Genomic DNA, 15,713 nt, shown 5'->3' with positions numbered 1-15,713 from the left:
CAGCCTAAATAACGTAAAAAAAGCCTAAATTAACCAAAACAGCTAGCATTTGGCTGAAATATAAGCTAAACTCCAAAATAACCTAAATTAATCTGAGTAAATGCCGAAATAGTCCAAAAAGCCGGCAGAATGACAACTTTTAAAACTTTAAAACTGTACATTTTTAACATAATTATGAATAATAAAAAGGCAACTTAAACCTTAAATAACTTTCAATATTTTACTATGTATAAAAATACATTTTGTCAAAATTATACAAGTTAACATACAAGATAACATCGGGCCATTAATAACAATAAATAAAATGATCTGGAGGGCCGGATAGATTTACCCAGAGGGCCAGATCCAGCCCCCGGGCCTTGACTTTGATACATGTGATTTAAAAGCTATGACATAACTTTCACCAGAATACAGATTTAACAATATTTTGCACAGCAAAAAGCAAAAAATGACAACATTATATCCCCGAGCGCTGACTTCTACCCACCAGCTCAGAAAGTATTCACTCAGAGTGGTGACGGCAGGCTGCGAGTTCTGACCTGCAGCATCTGCCCAGGAATGCAGGCCTTTTCTCCTAGCTTGGGGTGGTGCTGTCAGTCTATCATTATGCTACGGTTGACACAAACACTCACAGTCATTCATGCAGGCACATGCACACATAAACATGTGTACACAAATGCTCCCAGGTTTAGCCTCCAGCACTTCCTCTTGCTAGATTTCGGCTCATATGATTATTAAAAAGAGCTAAATCGATGCTAGAGAAGCTCTGGAAAGTGTCTATGAAATATAGAGGAAAATAGATTTTTATGCCAACCTCTGTTTGAGTGTGTTTTCAGACCACACACAATCGGAGAGGCATTGAGATGATGATCACACCTGTTGTCTGCATCTCAGTGGCTGCAGTGATCAATGAGACTAAAAGATGAAAAGAGAAGGGATTATGAAGCTGAAGGTATTGGAATCAAAGAGGAGAAAGAAAGAGCCTGATCTGCTAAAAATGTACTTCTCCATCCTTACCATGAATGACAGCTGATACTTCTTAAGAGCTCACAGAGAAAAAACAATGACGTCTGTCTGGCTCCTGCGAGAAGTTCAAACCATTCAACAAAATCTCTTTTTTTTTTTTCTTCTCGTCATCAAACGGAAAGCGTGGATTAGGAGGAAGAAATATTCATGTTGTGCCTGCGCGCACGGCTGTATGAATAAGTCAGTTGAAAAACAAGTATTTTTCTTTTTCTTTGACATAAATCAGCTTCAATAAATCGTGACATTCTTTTGTTCCAACACAGAAATGCACTTTGAAAATAAAAAAAACGTAAAGTTTGTGTATTAACTGAATAGTCTTCTCTATTGAATCCCTTTCTATCATTATTTATAATGTCTTGAAATGATCTAATAAGGAATATTTCTCTTGCAGCTTTATCAAAGGTGTTTGTTAAGAGAAAAAAAGGGAAAATAATAGTTGGGATGATCTTGACGCTCGGTCGACTGTGATTCATTTATATGGAAACCAATGAGGCGTTAAGATGCAAAGCATCTCAGGTATGCCTTCCATCCATACGTGGACATGTTTTCTCAAAGGTTTGTTGCCGTTAGACAATTTATTTTTTATAATCCAGGCTATAATCATCTTTTTTAATTATAATTATTCTAGTTTTTACCAAAATAATTAAAAAAAAAATGTTTTCTAGGACATTGTTTCTGCAGAGCGGCAGGAGTTCATTAGAAATTCACCTCTGAGTTGTGGGAGGAGCCATGTGCTTAAAGTGGCCCCGCCCAGCAGAATTTCCTACATCACAAATACGATCTTTTTAAAAAGGCATTTTTTCGTCTGCTCCTGATTCACAAAAATATATAAAAAAAACACTCAGAAATGCAATTCCTCTTGTGTTCCTCTTTCTGTTAATCATCAACGATGTTAACGGGTCGGTTTGGACCCGTGTCTTAAATCAGCTTTAAAATACACTAAAAACAATTACCTATTATTCTATGTTTTTGTCATCTCTTTGTTTTGTTGTTATGCTACATTTATACTAATGATTTTAATTTGGGCTCTAATTATTGCTTTATAAAGTTATTTTATATAACCGCGTCAAAGCTGATCCTAACACCAGAACATTTTAGAATTAAAATTTAGAAAAAAATGGAATTTTGCTGAAATCAAGATTTCTGACAAAGTCAAAAAGCCTTGATAGTACAAATTAAACTTTAGTGATTATTTTATGCAATAAAAACTATGACAGGTCGCAGCTGACACTAATACTAGTCTAAAGTTAAGCTTAATCTTCTTAATATATGTCCTCCATCATCAGAAAAATCCCACAAGAAGATGTTAAAAACATCATTTTTTCTGCATTAATATGAAATTTCATTGCATGTTGCTAAAATAAATGCTAAATTCAAAATTAGCCTAAAACGCCCAGTAGATAACAAATTAGCTAAAAATATTAGCATATTGCTAAAATATTAGCTAAACTCCAAAATAGCATAAAAATCTAATTAGAGGCCAAATCTGCCAAAAAACTAGCTTGTTGCTTAATTACTAGCTGAACTCCATAATAGCCTAAAGTTCCTTAGTAAACTAAATCAATCAAAAACGTTAGCATGTTGCTAAAATATAAGCTAAAACTCCAATAGATAACAAACTAGCCAAAAAAGTTAGCATGTTGCTAAAATAGAAGCTAAATTATAAATTATCCAAAATATTTCAGTAGATAACAAATTAGCTGAAAACATCATCATTTTACTAAAATATTAGCTAAACTCCAAATTAGCATAAAATTCCTGAGTAAACTAAATCAATCAAAAACGTTAGCATGTTGCCAAAATAGAAGCTAAAACTCTAAATTAACCTAAAAACTCCAGTAGATAACAAACTAGCCAAAAAAGTTGGCATGTTGCTAAAATAGAAGCTAAATTCTAAATTATCCAAAAATATTTCAGTAGATAACAAATTAGCTGAAAACATCAGCTAAAAATATCAGCTAAAATCTTAGCTAAACTCAAAATTATCATAAAATTCCTCAGTAAACTAAATGAGTCAAAAACGTTAAATAAACGTAGAAACTCCAGTAGATAACAAACTAGCCAAAAAACTTAGCATGTTGCTAAAATAAAAGCTAAAACTCTAAATTAGCATAAAAACCCCACTAGATAACACATTAGCCAAAAACGTTAGAACGTTGCTCAAATAATAGCTAATCTAGAAATTTTAAAAATTATTATTACTTTATTTTTCTTCATCTAGAGAGCCACCATGGAGAGATAAAAGAGCCACAGTTTTCCTCATAGTTAGGTCTTCCAAGGGTTTTTGTTGAGGCTCCTCCAGAACTGTTAAAACAGTCAAAGCAGGTAAACAATAAAAATAGTATTACTGAACATTTTTGATCATTTCGTTAACCATGGGGGAGTTTTTATTTAAGTTAGTGAGATGACCACACATGGTTATTTGCTCATTAGGAGTAAAACAAGCACAAATGTGGCGTTCTGTTCACACACTGCAGAAAGAAGTGGCTTATAAATGAGGAAAATACACAAATCTTAAGAAGAACATCACCAGAAAATGATCTATCCATGGAGCAAATCATTTTGACTTAACAAGAAATCTTATAATTAGATTTTAAAATAAAATAAAAAAAAGGCGTTCCACAGAAGCCTCCAAAAAGGGAAAAATAATATGCAGCTAAATAATATTTATTTGCCAGTTCTAAGGAGTTTTTGAGTTTTGTTAGACCTAATTGTTGTTTATTTTGACTACAGTGACAAAAAAACAGGGTAACAAGTGGAAATGACTTATTTTCGATCAAAATGTGAACAAAATAAAAATACTATCTTATTACAAGTTAAAACCTTCTCGGCTACTTCATGTTATGAAGTAATTATTTTCAATAAAATACATTAAACAGTCTGATGAACTTTTCTTAAATCAATCCAATTTGAGCTTCTTTGAGTCTTAAATGAGGTTTTTATATCGTCAAAATGACAATTTCATTTTTTCTAGATCCTAATGTATAAAGAGACAAAAAATGTTGATTTTGAAAAAAATCTTAGAAAGGTGTAGAACTTTAAAATCTAGTAAAATGTCCAAAAGTATCAGTTTGTAGAGCATTTTCAGTGTCAAATCAGACACTATTGTAAAAAATTACAAATGATCTGTCCGTTATGCCTGTCATTCACCATTATATACAAATGAAGTTTCTGAAAGCTGATATTTCTCCAGATTCCGGACAGACCTGAGCTCTAACTGAGACATTTTCTCTCTGTCGTCATGTGGACCGAGATTTTTAGCGGCTCAAATCTGCCCTGATTTCCTCTTTGTTGACACAGCAATGGGAGACACAAACAATAATTGCTACTTCCAGCCTTTTTTAATTTAAGGTGTCCACATGCACATTCATCTGCAATTGGTTGTGAAAATGAGAAAACAGAGACATTTTAGGACGAGTCCTGATGAGATTCAGGTTGTAGCTGGAATCATTTCAGAAAACTGAGAGTGGGTGTAGTAAAAAGAAAGAGACAACAACATTCTCTTGATAACTTTGAGCGTGCTGCTTCTCCAAACATTCTGTTGGTTGTCTCTGCTTTGAAAGAGAGACAACTAACACGAGTAATGAGATCACCTGTCAGATGCGTCAGAAGTTGCTGCACCCTCAGCTGTTCGGCAGAAGAACGGAGATGGAGCGTGACAGCGAATTCCTTTAGATTGTCAAGAGGGGGTTTGCATGAAAGCAGGACAAGCGTGTACCGCTCATAATTTGTGTTTATAGTAGGGATGTAAACGCTAGCGCGTTAACGCACACGATTAATCACGAAGAATGAATGTTTTAATGCTTATTAAAGCGAATATCTGTTACATTTCTCATATCCACGGTGCAATTTCTTCCTCTTATTTTTCTTTTTGTCTTTTATCTCCGCACTACTCTGCATTACTTTGTTTTCTTTGTAAATATGTAGATTGTCTAATTTTCTATCTGTAATGCTGCTGTAACCCTGAAATTTCCCCACCGTGGGACGAATAAAGCACAATCTTATCTTTTCTTATCTTAATTACACCTTGTGCGCGTTAAATACTTCGTCTGGTTTTATCCCACTAACAAAATAAATAAATATTCCATCGCTTTTTAGAACTTTAATCTTGTTATTTTTTAAAAATGTACACAGCTTTTTCAGAAAAAGCGGACTATTTGATGGTAACACAACGACGCGTCACTGAGCCTCATCACATAGGTTAATTAAAGCATCAGTTCAGAGAGAAAGTTTACTTCTTATTAGGGCTGACATGATTAGCCAACTAATCGACTATTAAAATAGTTGACAGCTAATTTAATAGTCAATTAGTCGTTACTTTATATTATATAAAGTCAGAATGTAGTAAAGCTGAAAGTTATGATGGTATTCTGTGAGCTTTTTGGACTATTTTAGTATTTGTTAAGGTTTCTTAGGCTATTTTGGAGTTTAACTAATGTTTCAGCTACATGCTAGCTATTTTGGCTAATTTAAGCTATTTTGTTTTTAGGCTAATTTGGAGTTTAGATAATATTTCAGCTACATGCTAGCTATTTTGGCTAATTTAGGCTTTTTTAGGCTAATTTGAAGTTATCTAATGTTTCAGCTACATGCTAGCTATTTTGGCTAATTTAGGATATTTTGTTTTGAGGCTAATTTGGAGTTTAGCTAGTATTTCAGCTACATGCTAGCCATTTTGGCTAATTTAGGCTAGTTTGTTTTTAGGCTAATTTGGAGTTTAGCTAATATTTTAGCTACATGCTAGCTATTTTGGCTAATTTAGGCTATTTTGTTTTTAGGCTAATTTGGAGTTTAGCTAATATTTCAGCTAGATGCTAGCTATTTTGGCTAATTTAGGATATTTTGTTTTGAGGCTAATTTGGAGTTTAGCTAATATTTCAGCTACATGCTAGCCATTTTGGCTAATTTAGGCTATTTTGTTTTTAGGCTAACTTGGAGTTTAGCTAATATTTTAGCTACATGCTAGCTATTTTGGCTAATTTAGGCTATTTTGTTTTTAGGCTAATTTGGAGTTTAGCTAATGTTTCAGCTACATGCTAGCTATTTTGGTTAATTTAGGATATTTTGTTTTGAGGCTAATTTGGAGTTTAGCTAGTATTTTAGCTACATGCTAGCTATTTTGGCTAATTTAGGCTATTTTGTTTTTAGGCTAATTTGGAGTTTAGCTAATGTTTCAGCTACATGCTAGCTATTTTGGCTAATTTAGGCTTTTTTTGTTTTTTAGGCTAATTTGGAGTTTAGCTAATATTTCAGCTACATGCTAGTTATTTTGGCTAATTTAGGCTTTTTTTAGACTAATTTGAAGTTATCTAATGTTTCAGCAACATGCTACCCATTTTGGCTAATTTAGGCTTTTTTGTTTTTTAGGATAATTTGGAGTTTAGCTATTAATTTCAGCATCCTCAGCTATCAATTTCAGCTTTTAGCATTCACTCTAGCATTATTACCGGTAATGCTACAGTTCATATCTAGTTTTTAGTTATTTTAAAGCTAATGATGGTTAAGATGTGTGATTTACATCCAGGTTGCGTATGACCTGATTAGTCAACCAATCAGAAGGATTAATCGGTGATTAGTCCACTATTAAAATAATTGTTTGTGGCAGCACTACTTCTTATCGCTTGTATTTGTCCAGAAGATGAGGAGTTTTGTTTGTTTCAAAGTTTGTTTTAAAGCAGTATGCGCAGTAATATAGAACATTTAGGCTTCGTGACCGTAACTTTAAAAAAAATGTTCTGTCTGGTTTGTTTCTTATGGCTGTGTGTCAGCATCTTTGTCTTCTTGGAGTAATACTGCAGCCATTAAAGTCTTTAGAGTTCTTCTGAATTTACTGTTGATGTGTTTTCTACATATAATTTACACTTCTGGGCTTACGCTTGATAAATTTAAACATTTCATACAATATGAAATGAAGGATACATTTTCTTTCTGGCCTTTTTTTGTTCAAAAGCTGCATTTTGTAATTTTACCTAGTACACCATTATGATTGAATGTGATTAATCACAACACAAAAGTGGGATTAATCTGATTATCTTTTTATTCGATTGACAGCACTAATTAAAAACAAACGTTCTAAAAGAACAGTTTTCTGTGTGATTTCATATTGTGATTATTCCCTGATAATAGGTGGTTGGCAAACACTGCAACCATTAAAAAGTAAATGATCGCGATTCATTTTTTTCAGTTTGTGATTAATTAGTTTTATTTTTTTCATGTGATTGAAAGCGTTAATTAAAAATAAATGTTCCAAATAAACAGTTTTGTGTGATTTATATTGTGATATTTGATGATAATAAGAGGTCGGCAAATATTGCAACATTAAAAAAGAAATATCCCGATTAATTGCGATTATGTTTTTTCCATGTCTGCAATTAATTCTTTTTTTTCATTCAATTGACAGCCCTAATTAAAAATACACGTTTTAAATGTAGAGTTTTGTGTGTGATTTCATTTTATGATAATTTGCAAATAATAAATGCAGGTGTTACTAAAAAAAATAAATATTGCGATTAATCGCAAATCCTTTTTTCCAACTTGCGATTATTTAGTTAATTTTTTAAATCAGTTGACAGCCTTAATTAAAAATAAATGTTCTAAATGTACAGTTTTGTGTGTGTGATTATTTGCAGATAATAAGCGGTCTGCAACTGTAATAAAAAATGAATCACGATTAATTGAGATCGATTTTTTCAGGTTTTCGATTAATTAGTTAATTTTTTTTAAGCGATTGACAGCGTTAATTAAAAAAATAAACGTTCTAAATGTACAATTTTGTGTGTTATTTTGTATATTATTATTCACAGATAGTAAGTGGTCGGCAAATACTGTAACTTAAAAAATAAAATCGTGATTATCGCGATTAATTTTTTTCCAGCTTGCGATTAATTAGTTACATTTTTTTAAATTGATTGACAGCACTGATTAAAAATAAACGTTGTAAATATACAATTTTGTGTGTGATTTTGTATTCTGATTGTTCACAGAAAATAAGTGGTCAGCAAATATTGTATTTAAAAAAAATTAATCGCGATTAATCGCTGTTATGTTTTTCCAGGCTTGTGATTAATTGGTTACATTTTTTAATTGATTTACAGCCTTAATTAGAAATAAATGTTCTAAATGTACAGTTTTGTGTGTGATTTCATATTGTGATTATTCGCAGATAATAATTGGTCGGCAAATACTGTAACAAAAAAATGTGATTAACTGTGTTTTTTTCCAGGTTTGCAATTAATTATTTTTTTTTATGGATTCCCTGGTTTATTTTACTCTAGGGTTTATGTTTGGTCTCATATTTCAGAAGAACTTGTGTAAATGAAACATGAAACAAGGTTCAGGCAAGACTGAGGCATTGTTGTTTCTGTGTTTTATTCGTCTGGTCTGTGTTTTTGGGGCCAAAACCATAAAATATACCTTTATTTGTTGTGTTTCCTAATCAGAGTGAAGACATGTTTTGTAAGAAAGCAGTCATGTGGTTTGCGGGCCGTGAACTCTTCACCTTTGGGCTCAGGAACTTCCTGTTGTTTCGGGAGATCCGGGGAGTGAAAACACTGAAAAGCTTTCCTTTTTCCCCGCAGCCCTGGGCAGCGATTACAGCTGAAGGCAAAAGTGATGATTCTTTTAGGATAGGGAATGTCTCAACCTGTCCTTAAATTTTAATTTTCAGCATTCTGAAGCCAAGCAGGCTTCACCTGTTTCAAAAGATTTTCTGTCATGACTTTTTGACCGCATACAAAATGAGGCGTATTTATGGAATAAGATTCAAGATGTGTTTTGAAGTCAGGTCATTCTTTTTCAGCAACTCAATTTCAGTTTAAACTCGTCTATTTGTGCAGGTATATTCCCCACTCGTGAGGCTTCTGGAGATGGAGTGACATCCTTTTGCTTTTGAGGGGATTTTATTTCGTGCAGCTACAGAGAGGGACCGTGGCGCTAATCTATTCTGACACCACCAAGGTGGTGGATGTGCCATTCATTCAAGCAGAGCAAACAGAGAAGGGAAGGAAGATAATTTTGCTTACTCTGCCCTCATTGTCAGACGCCGTCTCTCCTTCAGGGGGTCTGGGGGGATAATTGCTGCAAAATCACATCTTTCTAGATCTCTATCATTGTGTGCTCTCGGCTCGTTATTAAGAATAATATACAACTGTGATCGCAGTGAATGGGGGATGGCTTAAAGCAGTAATTTTAGCTCTTTTGAGTTCGTGTTCTTGGACATTGGCATGATCTGTGATTTTCTAAATGAGCACCAGGGCTGAAAATCTCCCACATTATCCCTCCCCGCTGTGCGCTCCTGCGCGTTCGTCTTTCTCTTTTTAAATACAGGCTGAAACAAGCTCTGAATCTCAAATGTCGCAGCTCAGATCAAGCTGCAAACATTCTGATATGGAATTTAGATAAACAGTTTAACACCACCACAGACAAGAAGCTCCCCCCGTCTTCTCTGCAGTTTGTCAAAAATAAGTTTGCATGGTAGATATCTGAAAAAGGAAAAAGATCGCCTCGGGCCTTCCATTCCCACTCCTGCAAAAAAAAAAAAAGAAAATGTTTTGAGCGCATGGCGAGTCACGTCTCTGTCAGGAGATTCTTCATTTTCATACGCTGAACCTTGTTATTCGCATTTTTCCCACACGCAAGCCATTACTGCTCCTCCACGCAGACAGGAATCCCTCATGACATGGTCAGACCTGCAGCCGTAAATTTGTTGGTGATCCTGTGTGGCTGCAGGTGCCTCTGTGGGGTAAACAAAGCCGGAGAAGCTGAGTTTTAATCATTTCTCTCACATGGTAATGATCAGGCACCGTCTTATTAACATTTCTCTGGAAAAATGTAAATCTTCTGCTGGAAAGCTTCCCAAGTTTTTGGGTTATAATGTGATCTTTTAAAGTCTGGCTGAAGGATTACTCCACTCCCAAGAAAGCAAACATTTTCAGATTTAAATAAAACATCTGAACACTGGATGATGTATGTGTTTATTTTAATCTGTTAATGCTTTTAGGGCCTCTTAAGGAGAAGCATAAAAGGGACAATCCCTAGTAACTGTAATTGCTGTTATGATATATTATTGTCTACATTAGCCTCCATGACAAGCATCACAACAATCCTATAATTTTACATTCAAGCGCTGGGATTTTCCAGTTCCTCCGTCCGCTTTAGAAGTGCGCGCCGTTGCGCTCGGGTTTTCAGAGGAGGGAGGTGACTGAGCCCTCCAACTTGTCCCGACAGCTCGATAGGATGGGTACTTCTCTAAAGAGATCATCACGTCTTCTGCTTGCACCTGCCATAGGCAAGTGCTTCTTCCTTACAAAGGCATAACTTAATGCTGGAGCAGGTCCCGGCCTGCATCCACCCCCTCCTGCATCCTCTTACTCAGCTCTGTTTTGTCGATCTCGGTGTCTCACTCCCAGACCACAAGCAGGGCAGGAAAAAGCGGCTGCCTGACCTCCATTGGCTGTTCCTCTTGGCGCTGACGTTTTCATTTTTGCGCTTGGAGAAGTGTTGAATTGTCTCCTCTCAGCTAGTGCTCGGTATTTGATTAAATTGCTTATGAAAAACTCAAAGTGTAGCGTCCTTATTATCATTACATTCAGCTCCTGTAGGCCCTGTAATCAGAATGGAATAGCAAAGTCCGCCAATCTGATGTCAGATTTTTTTTTCAATCCAATCACTGTAAAATGAAGGCTCTTGGTAAAAGTAAATCACTCGCACAAAAAAGTCAGAGAACAATCCGTCTTTGCTTATGACGAATCGCAGTTGCATGCCCAAACAGATGTTATTTTGAATTCCTTGTCCTTTATCTGTTTTCCTTCACATCTGCTGGCTGTTGCATCATCAGCACGCCTCTGGTCTTCTGGATGGCGAATCATCCCTCTCTGTCATCTCGACGGACTCATGAAATTAGAATTCTCTGGATGACTTTATTGTGGATCTGCATAGACGAAGGGAGAATATTACAGTCAGAGATACAAGCTGTTCTAGATCAAAAGATCATTGTTCTGCTTCTGCGGAGGGAATTCAATTAAGAAACTGCTCTCAGTGTGTCACAGAGGAGCTGGTGGTGAAGAAACTCACTTAAACTCTTTACCTTTGAGACATGTGTAATCCTTACATCTTTTTAATGGTTGTTACAGTATTGTTTTATTAGATTTTTCACATTTTCAGAGTTCCCATTACAGTTTTATGACTGTATTGCTTGTTGTCACTCCTATGGCATACCATATTTAACCCATTGCATTAATGAGAAACAAGAAAGTGAATTGCGGGTCTACTTGACTGATACAACCAAGACAGTGTCATCTGCAAAGAGGCAAAGATGTAAGACAGGTGTCAAATTTCCTACATGTTTCCCAACTAACTTGTTGCCTCTCATTGGCAGAACACACACGATCCAGGTAATCAGCAGCAATTCTAAAAAAACAGAAGGATGCGGACCCTCAGTTTGCAAAGAACCTCCTAAATGGCATCATGGTCTTTAGCCTTATCCAAACTCAATAAATACCCATGAGGTGTAGTCTGGAGAGGCAGGTGAAAATACATCAATTAAATAAGATGAATATACTTTTTCACTAATAAAAATAAAAATAAAATATTATTTTTTAGACATATGTATTCTATGATTACTTTTTCCTGTGCGGGTTTTCATGAAAAGGTATCGAATTTACAAATTTCCTGTTCATATGTATGAAAAATTGGCAGGTGAGGCAGCGACGGTCCATCCCTCCCCTGTGCTGCACATACTGACTGGAGCTGCAGCTAATGCATGCGCTAAAAGATGCTTTATTTTTAATTACTTCAGTTTTTCATTTCTCCCCATCTGTCTTATTACATTGGTGAAAGTTTGTGAATCATGTAGTTTGTCTATCTGCTAAAAATGCGCTGTAGAAATACACTGAGGCATGCAGTCCGCCTGCAGTACACCTCCCTGAAAGCAGAGGGAGCTGATGAGCCCAGAGAATGTGGCACTGCAGATAAAGAATAATAGAATTAGTTGTAGCAAGTTAAGTTTAGTCTAAACTCAATAATTTAAGGAGACACGTCACTGGTAGTGATCTTCATTGATAAAGGGAGCCTTTTAAAACTGAAGAAAGAAAAAGAAGAATTCTACAAACATGTTATTCATGTGTTTCTTCAGAAGGAAGAACTTAATTTATGAGTAAAGGTAAATCAATAATAACAATTTTGGTGCTTTTCATTAATGCTACACTTTGTAAACAGAGGAAGAATGTCGAAATTAAATTTTAAAGAACACAATTTAACTGTCGTCAATCAAATGGTGAATAAGCTACTCTGTAGGGTTCATATGTATGTATATCCCCGTAACCTCCAGTTCACACCAGACACGTATTTTTCTGTGACGGTTGACAGCTGTGGTTAATTAGATCAATTTTTTTGCCATCATCAGACACCAAAAACCACACCCCTCCGCTGCATGGTCGGCCCACTACATTGATCTGTGTTTGTATGTGTGTGTCTATATCTGTTTGGTTTTTTGTGTGTAGTGTTTGTGTGTTTATTTTCATTTCTACAGTCTGTTTAGATACAAAAATATGATCGCATTTGTCAATCGCGGTATTTTATTGTGAAAATTGGTTATATTTTGAAAATTGAACGGGATTTTCTTGTGTGTCTTGGCGTAACTTCCTGCTAGAAATAATCTAAACAAGGAAATGAAATAAAGCTAGAATCGTAACTGGATCCCGAAACGATCGCTGCACGGCAATGGGGCGGCCATGGAGGACCGCAGCACTTTGCGTCTGGCGTGAACTACACCATAGGTTAACAAGGGTGCCAAATGGTAGCGGCCTTCATTCCGCGCCGCTATATATATATATATATATATATATGTATATATTTACATGTGTGTGTATATATATATATATATATATATATATATATATATATATATATGGTAAATGGCATATACTTGTATGGCGCTTTCTACCCTCCTTCGAGAGCCCAAAGCGCTTCACAGTCACAGACCCATTCACCCATTCACACACACATTCACACACTGGTGGTGGCTCCGCTGGCAAACACTGGCGCCAACCTCCCACCAGAGGCAATTCGGGTCCAGTGTCTTGCGCAAGGACACTTCGATACATGGGCGTTGATGGGATATATATATATATATATATATATATATATATATATATATATACTGTATATGTGTGTGTATATATGTGTATATATGGATATATATGTATATATATGTATATGTGTGTGTGTGTATATATATCTATATATATATATATATAGATATATAAATATATCTATATATGTATATACATATAGAGTTTCTCTGCCACAACCTCTATAAATATATTTCTGGAAACTTGATGATTCTGTTTGTTCACTGTCTGAAAGTCTGACTTTTACATTTGTCCTTTTTCCTTCTTGGTTTGCTGACTCATGCCTTTAAATCAAAGGGTATAGATCACAGCCCCTGTAAAAAAAAGGCTATAATCTGCTATGGAAAATTTGACATTTTTTTGTTTGAAAATCCACACAGTTTTTCATCTTCTACTTTTACAGTCAAATTCAAGACTGAACAAAGTCTGAGGTTATGTTGGAACACAGACTCTTTTATTTTTTTTATTTCATCCCAGAGAGTCACAAGTTCAATAAAACAGTAATGTCGAAAAAGCTTTCTTTTGTTGTTTGAAGAAAAAGCCATTTGTCATTTGCTCTGCCTTCCCTTCAAAATACTTTTACTCCTCCACAACTCTTAATACCTCAGGAAGACTTAAGAGAAAGAGAAAAGCTACACCTGTGGCTGCAGAACAAGTGTATCACTGTCTGGGTGTGCTGTCCCGACTCGTCAGCCTCTCCTGCCTGGAATGCGCCGAGGAGACAATCAGGTGCAACAGGCGCGTGGTGGCTTGCTGCAGGCAGAGATAACCTGCCCCGAGACCGGGAGCAGAGAGCTGCAAAGGCCCTCCGCCCCGGGTCAACACCTCCCTGAAGCCCTGAGACGCGCCGCTTTAGAAAAGGGCCGGGTGACATATCGTAGAGCTGCGGAGGATTTCAAAACAGCTCTTCTCCAGGAATAATGTCTCTGGATTCATCATTGCATTGCGTAGGCTTGTTTGACTATCCCAGCATGACTCACTCAAAGGGTGGAGCGCTTTGAGATTTTGTTTAGCCTGAAGGGGAGAAAATTTCATTTCTATCAAGAAAAGGTCAGGAGAAATGTTCCAGCTTCACAGGAAATGCATCAGTGCACATAATTGGATAACCTATCAGTTTTTAGGGCACAATGATTGAAGTGACACTATTTGCTGGTGATATTTGGTCAGCCAGATTGAAAGTGATTGAGAAAAGCTTGTGCACGAGCATGTGGTGTTAGCATACCAAACAAGTTGCGTTTAGACATTTGTTCAACTGTATATGTACTCCAAACATAAATGATTTAATCAACTTGATAAAAATGACAGTCTTATTGTCTTAGGCCAGTTTGACCTTTGACTACATGAGAAGTGAGGACGTTACAATGTAGTGTGACCAGAGTGGTCGACTTCCCCTAAGAAACTTTTCTTTATTTGACAAAAACAAACATTTGTTGCAAAGCTAATTCCCTTTTCATCCTCTTCATTTCTTTTTACTGGAATCAGTTTTTTTTTTTTTGTTTGTTTTTTAGAAGTTTTTCCTTACAGAGATGGAGGGTCTTAGGTCAGGGATACTATATATATATATATATTATATGATATTTTATGACCAACTTTCTGCTGTTGTACAATTGATATGAAGTCCAATGAGACAATTGTTTGTGATATTGGGCTATATAAATAAAATTGAATTGAAAAATTTAAACCAGTACAAAGAATTTTTCAACGACATGTGACCATATAGTGTGGTATCATGTTCCATTTGTAATATTTTGATGTAGAAAAACAATAGTGGGCTGAACTTTATCAAATTAAAATTTAAATGGACTTGTTTGTTTGTAGACATTTAATTTAAACTTGATTATCTTGAAGAAATACATGGAAAACTTGACCTGCACTGTTCAGGTATTTACCTCTGAGTCACACTGGTAGAAGTTTTGGCTAAAGAGGTCCTGGATCAATCATAGGTCAGTGAATCGATTCAAACCGTATTGCTCAAAATAAACCAATATGCAGTATGGATCGCATTGGAAACCCTTAACTTTTATATGAATTGAATCCTTGTTAAAATGAATCATTACACCCTACACTTCAGCAAAAAAAAAAAAAAACTAAATATACAGGTTTCTTAGAAACTATGCATTTAAGGTCTTGTAAACAAAACAGACAAATTAAGAAACAACTTAAATAAAAAGGAACTCAAACAAATCCTTTACACTTCCTTATGTCCAATCCCAAACAGGAAGTGAAATCCTTGGCTGCCATTTTGTCATCTGGGCACCAGGAAGAAGAGGTGAGAAACATCAAATCTGTGGTGTATGTCTTCTTGTTTGAGACTATTGGTTGACCTGTAACAGACTAGTGACCATAGGATCAGCTACTTTGTCATACATAAGCAGCTGTAGCATTTATGTGTTGCTAGCATACCAAACAAATTGTGTTTAGACCAATGATTTCAGAGTTCAAACCTGAAATCACAGTTCACTGACTCAAAGTTTCCAGTTTCAGAACAGCTGAAAGAGTTAGTTCAGTCAACTCTGAGTCATTGGACTCAGAGTCAGGTGCGAGCACTGAGACCATAAA

General features: G+C 35.6%; 1 protein-coding gene across 2 annotated transcripts in view; it reads left to right on the top strand.

The window, feature by feature from the left end:
- Positions 1-15,713, top strand: part of sntg1 (syntrophin, gamma 1) — a 187,382-nt gene that overhangs the window by 32,360 nt on the left and 139,309 nt on the right. Inside the window, exon 3 of one of the 2 annotated variants that reach the window (XM_024274264.2) lies at positions 15,373-15,423. The exons of the other annotated variant lie outside the window; for it this stretch is intronic. The gene's annotated coding sequence lies outside the window, so the exon portion shown is untranslated. The remainder of the gene's footprint in view (positions 1-15,372; positions 15,424-15,713) is intronic. 2 annotated transcript variants of the gene reach the window in all.

The sequence above is a fragment of the Oryzias melastigma genome, linkage group LG17 (assembly GCF_002922805.2).
Source record: "Oryzias melastigma strain HK-1 linkage group LG17, ASM292280v2, whole genome shotgun sequence".
In the NCBI taxonomy this organism is placed as follows: Eukaryota; Metazoa; Chordata; class Actinopteri; order Beloniformes; family Adrianichthyidae; genus Oryzias; species Oryzias melastigma.
The sequence above is the reverse complement of the archived record's forward strand: the minus strand, read 5'-3'. Positions and strand labels throughout refer to the sequence as shown.